This window comes from Osmerus eperlanus, chromosome 22 (assembly GCF_963692335.1).
Source record: "Osmerus eperlanus chromosome 22, fOsmEpe2.1, whole genome shotgun sequence".
NCBI classification, from domain to species: domain Eukaryota; kingdom Metazoa; phylum Chordata; class Actinopteri; order Osmeriformes; family Osmeridae; genus Osmerus; species Osmerus eperlanus.
Window position 1 is genome coordinate 2,268,938 of NC_085039.1, and position 6,057 is coordinate 2,274,994.

Below are 6,057 nucleotides of genomic sequence, written 5' to 3' on the forward strand. Positions count from 1 at the left end.
TGCTAAAGTGAATGACATCTATATTTACACATTTATGATGGATAACCATGTTTATATGTTTTACTTCATATCTACTACCTCCTTAGCCTGGTTCTGCCCTCCTACGTACTTCCGCTCAATTTTATTTTTGCTTCTGTACATAGGTCTGGCCATGAGGTACATAAGTCAGATTTTTCAGGTTGATTTTCTACCGGCGAATCAGCGAACAGAGGGAGTGGCTGAGAATGATGACGTTGATGTCGTGCGCTAGTTTGTGTTGTAGTTCCGTAATGGCGGCGGAGAAAGATGCGAGCAAAGCCATTCGGTCCGTTGTGGCAACGCTGCCGAATATCCAAAAGCTAAAGCCGGAGCAAGAACAAGTTTTGCTGTGTTTTGTTGGTGGCCATGATGTTGTGGCCCTCCTCCCCACGAGGTTCGGGAACAGTTTGATTTTCCAGCTACGGCAGCTAGCTCTGTTACAGTAGTGGTGAAGGAATTGGCTAAGGCGAACGCTAGCGATTGGTTATTATGGCAGATCAGAGTGGCTCTGGGCAGATCCAATAGTTTTAAACTTCAACAGAGTACCCGCCTACAAGGAAGTAAATACTTGTCAATGGAGCGAGGCCAGACTCTCTGTACAAATGAAATGTACGAGAGTCTGGTTAGGACCAGGCTACTACCTCCTTACAGTAGCAAAATACTTAAAGATCCTGTAAAGTAAATTCCATGTTTTGCTTTTAAGTACATTATATGTGTGAAATGAGTTCCTGAAAGCATGTGCAAAGCGTTAAAACTTTGTCGCACTGAAATGTGGAGTTAGACCGAAGAACAGTTTCTCTTCTGTTTTCAGATCAGGTTCAGGCAGGAGAACTCAGTATGACTTTACGAATACTTTATTTCACACTATACAAAACACGATTGTACATTTGATTTGGCATTGTGGTTCTGCTCGCATCGGCTCCCTGCCGCATCCAACGAGACACCGTCTCGACCTCCGAGCAGAGAGCAGCGACGCATTCCCCCTGAAACAGGAAACAGAAAACAGAACCAAGGGTGGAGGCCGGGGAGGCGGAGGCAGCAGGAAGACTGAAGTCTATGTCGCACTAGCGATGCATATGCCGGGAACCCCTTATATACCCCGCCCTATTAGTAGGGAGTGCCCTGCGCATAAAATGACGCGTTGCTAGTGACGCGCTATGTCTCACGTCCTCCTTCATGAACCAGCTCTGCTTGTTTCAGGCAGGAGGACTCAGTATGACTTTACGAATACTTTATTTCACACTATACAAAACACGATTGTACATTTGATTTGGCATTGTGGTTCTGCTCGCATCGGCTCCCTGACGCATCCAACGAGACACCGTCTCGACCTCCGAGCAGAGAGCAGCGACGCATTCCCCAACACAAAACCACATGCCAAACGAGACCATGAAGAGACTACTGTGTGTAGGTGGTGCCCCTGAAAAAGAATGAGATGAGCGTCATGTTACCCATACATACTTCAGCATTGAATCCCAGCGCCCCGATGCCTGGTGCCCCGATGCATCTCGTGACTGAAATGAATCGATTGAAGTGGTACCATCTGAGGCACTGCCTCACATACCAACTGATGCAAACCTCGACATCCCAACTGAGGCACTGCCTCGACATACCAACTGAGGCACTGCCCCGACATACCAACTGAGGCACGGCCTCGACATACCAACTGAGGCACCGCCTCGTCATACCAACTGAGGCACTGCCTCGAAATACCAACTGAGGCACTGCCTCGTCATACCAACTGAGGCACTGCCTCGACATACCAACTGAGGCACGGCCTCGGCATACCAACTGAGGCACGGCCTCGACATACCAACTGAGGCACGGCCTCTACCTACCTACTGAGGCACGGCCTCGAATTGCCAACTGAGGCACGGCCTCGACATACCAACTGAGGCACGGCCTCTACTTACCAACTGAGACACACCTCGAATTACCAACTGAGGCACGGCCTCGACATACCGACTGAGGCACGGCCTCTACTTACCAACTGAGACACACCTCGTATTACCAATTGAGGCACGGCCTCGATTTACCAACGTTGATGGTGGCTTGTTGCCTGTTACGTGCTGCTGTATACCCGCGCCCGGCCAGCCACCTGACGACATTTATTATGGTTAGTATGCACATATACATGGTATTAGTGAAAGAAAATGCGATACACACGTGAAAGCATGTTATTGAGAGGTAGGGAGAGTGGAAGCCATTCTCCTCTGGCCTTCCAGAACATCAGTGGCATTCAGTCTGATGTAACGTTGAACACTTGCAGATGACCAACGACCCATGACTTTCAGCGTCGAGGCTGAGACCACTTGAGACGCTGACGTAGCCGCACCAATCCGGAACGAGTGCGCCGTGTACAGCTTGGGGTCCAGACCACAGCGCCGGCACAGGATTCCGAGCCTCCCAGTGAATACAGTAACGGGTCATGGCTTTCCCAGCATCGGTGACGAACAGGGGCTCGCTCGTTGCCGTGGACGAACGCCATCGGAGATATTTCGCCATGGAGGAGAGGGGACAGAAAGCTGAGTTATTCCGCGATATGACGACAGGAGTACTCACACTGGCCTTCACACCCTTGCTGTGTTTCAACACCACTGCGTACATACCCGTATCCATGGTTAAATCGCGAGGGTGAGATTGTGCATAGTTTGAAATGTGCTTGACTGACAAGTAAAGTCGTCGCACCGCATGAACCCATAGAAAGCCATGAGACACACAGCTTCTAGCATGACATCAGTGGGAACGTTAAAACAACCCGCCCGCAACGCTGACACCAAGTGATGAAGTATAGGAAGGGTTATGGGAAGTCGCCTGTCATTGCCTTGCGGTCGCTCTTTCCGCAGCCCGTTGAATAGTAGCCGAACCGACGGGTTCCCCAACAGGCTCTGCACAGACGGGTCCAGACATCTGAGATGAAACTGAATGCCGGCCACCGCTGCCTTGATTGTCGATGGCTGGAGCTTCCGGGAGGTGAAGCAGTGAACGATGTATGCGCATACGACAAGCAGGCTCACCGGGTGATGGGGTGTATCGAGTGCGCGGCAGAAGGAACAGTAATACAACCAAGCACAATCATAGGATTTTAATGTGCCCTTGCCTAAGCCTGCTCGCATGTATCGAGCAGCGACCGTCATGTAGCCTTCTAGCGACCTGTCTAATCTAACAGTGTCTCCTGAAACGCTGGGCACACCAGGCCGCCCGGCTCTGCCTCCGGACATAGTGCCCGGAACTCCTGAAATTGAAAACATGACAGAGCATCAGCCACATTGTTGAGTAACCCAGGAATGTATGCGGCCCGCAACACGAAGTTGCCTGTGATGCATGTCCAGGTCAGACGCCTCACTAATTTGTTAATCAATGCCACGGAAGATCTACCCTTGTTGATAATGTTCACCGTGCCCTCGTTATCACAGAACACCACAATCCTCTTCCTACACCAGTGTTTACCCCACAAAAGACACGCTACAACAATAGGATACAGTTCGTACAATGCTGTGGATTTGAAATCGCGCGCCAGAAACTCCAGTTCAACGGGCCACGACTCGCTGAACCACTCGTTCGCGATAAAACCCCCAAACCCAATGGACAACGCCGCATCGGTGTAGAACGCCAAGGCGCTGGACGTCTCCACCTCGTCGTTGTAAAAAAACGACAAACCGTTCCAATGCTCGCAAAGCACGACCCAAAAACGCAAATCGGACTGGCAACCCTCATCCAAACGCACGACGTCGTGCAGCGCCGGAACAGACTTAGCCACGACGAGCAGACGGGAGACGAACGACCGACCGTGGGGAATGATGCGCATAGCAAAATTCAGGTGCCCGAGCAACAACAAAAGATCCCGTTTAGTCAATGAAACAGACGCAGCCGCTGCCGCCAGAACAGCGCGCACCCGCTCGAGCTTCTCCGCCGGGAGAGACGCACGCATCAACAGGCTGTCCAGCTGAATGCCCAAAAACTCGATGGACGTGAGAGGCCCCTGCGTCTTCTCCTCCGAGAGCGGCACGCCCAAATGATCGAATGTGCCCTTCACCACCGAGATGCACCGAGCCGGCGGCGAGGAGGGAAAATCCACCACCAAGAAGTCGTCCAGCAGGTGCAGGACAAACGGCAACCTGTGCACATTCAGCAAAACCCAACACAGAGCTTCGGCCAGAGTGTCAAAAATGCGCGGGCTGCTGCGGCAGCCAAAAGCCAGGCGAGCGTAAAAATACATCTGCGACCGCCATTTAACGCCGAACAGGTGCCACTGCGACGGGTGAAGGGGCATCACCTTGAACGCGTCGGTGATATCGGCCTTCCCGAGCCAGGCGCCCACGCCTGCCTGTTTGAGGGTTGTTAATGCTAGGGACCCGAGTATTGTGCGGAGCCGACAGGTCAACGATCAGCCGTTTCTTCCCAGAATATTTGCGAGTAGCCACGCCAATGGGACTCACGCGAAACACGGGAAACGGCGACTCCGCGAACGGCCCCAGCAAATACCCCTTGCCGATCTCTTTAGCGAGTAACGCATCTACCACGTCGGGCTCCCTGAGCGCCGATTGCAAATTAGTACACACATGAGTTACAGTGGGCACACATTCCACCCCAACCATAAACCCTTCCCGCAACCCAGTGAGGAGGTACTTCACAAAACATCGGTTGGGGTGACCACTCAAAACGTCAGAAAGACGACCAATGTCAACAGGGGTAGAAGGATGGTTATTTATTTCATGCCGGAACCGACGCGGGCAGGTGGACCTCGGATGGGCGTCCGAGCACTGACTGCAGACATGAAGAAATCGACAATTAGGGTAGGTACAGGCCCCCTCATTGAAATACATGCACACGGGAGGAGCGGAACCAGCATTAACCACCTGGCGTCTGGAGGAGCGACGCTCCATGCCGCTGGAACCAGGCTTCGCGTCACGGGAAGGTTCCCCCATTTTAGAAGGCACCGTGAGAGGGCAAAGCCCAGTAGGATGGGAGAAAGACCCACACACCACACACGACAGGGGACGAACCCCGGTGAATGTGCGGCTAACCAGCTCTAGATCTAGCACAGACCAGTCCAGACGCAGATTAAACCGCTGAACGTAGAGGGCTGCCTTGGCAGAGAAACCCTTATGGTATTCATAGAACAGCGTTCCCCCGTAGGAGAGCGACAGCTCAGCTATGATGGCCAGATACGTGTCCAGTTCGACTCGCCTCCCGGGGAACCCCTCGCACATGACGTCGCGGAAAACCCCAATAGCAACGACGAATTCGGACATTGTGAGCGTCTTAGTCAGACGGGGATCGGCGTCCCGCAAAAACACAGCCACATTACCGCACTCCACCAAGCGGCTTTCGACTGATTCAGGCCCACACAGCAAGATCTTCACCAGGTTCACATCTTTCCCTGAAAGGATCTGCTCGCGGAGACTCGCCGGAACGGCGGCTGACGGAGGCAGAAAGGAGGCCCCAGAGGCAGCGGCCGGCACCGCGCTGGCCAAGATGTACGAGGGCCGGATCTCCTGCACTGCAGTAAGCACGCCCGCAGCCGCGGCTACGGGAGCCGCACCCAAGGCCCCGGCTCCCTCGAGGTGCTGGAGACGGGCATCCATGCCAGCGAGCGTGCTCCGCAGATCGATCAGCGCCGCCAGCACGGGATCGGGCCGCAGCACGGGAGCAGGAAGCTGCACGGGGTCGGGCGCCGGTACGACCGAGCCTCCTGCGGACCCCGCTCTGTGTTTCTTGGCCAGGCCGGCACCCGCAGCGGAACCCCGCTTGCTCTTCCCCAGCGCTTTGCGGGGAATGGGAACCCCGGCATCCTCCTCACACACATCCATGAAATGAAGGTATAACTCCTCATGTGACATACCGACTGGTGGACTAAGGCCCTTCTCGTAGTATCCACACAGAAGTCGAGGAACGGGCCATTCCTCGATCGGGACCGGCTGCCTCACCGCCAGACGAGAACTCCGACGGGGTTTGGACCCTCCGGCTGGAGAGATTCCCGCTTCCTCACAAGGTCCACCGTCGACCAATGAATCCCCATGGAACTCCTCCAATTCA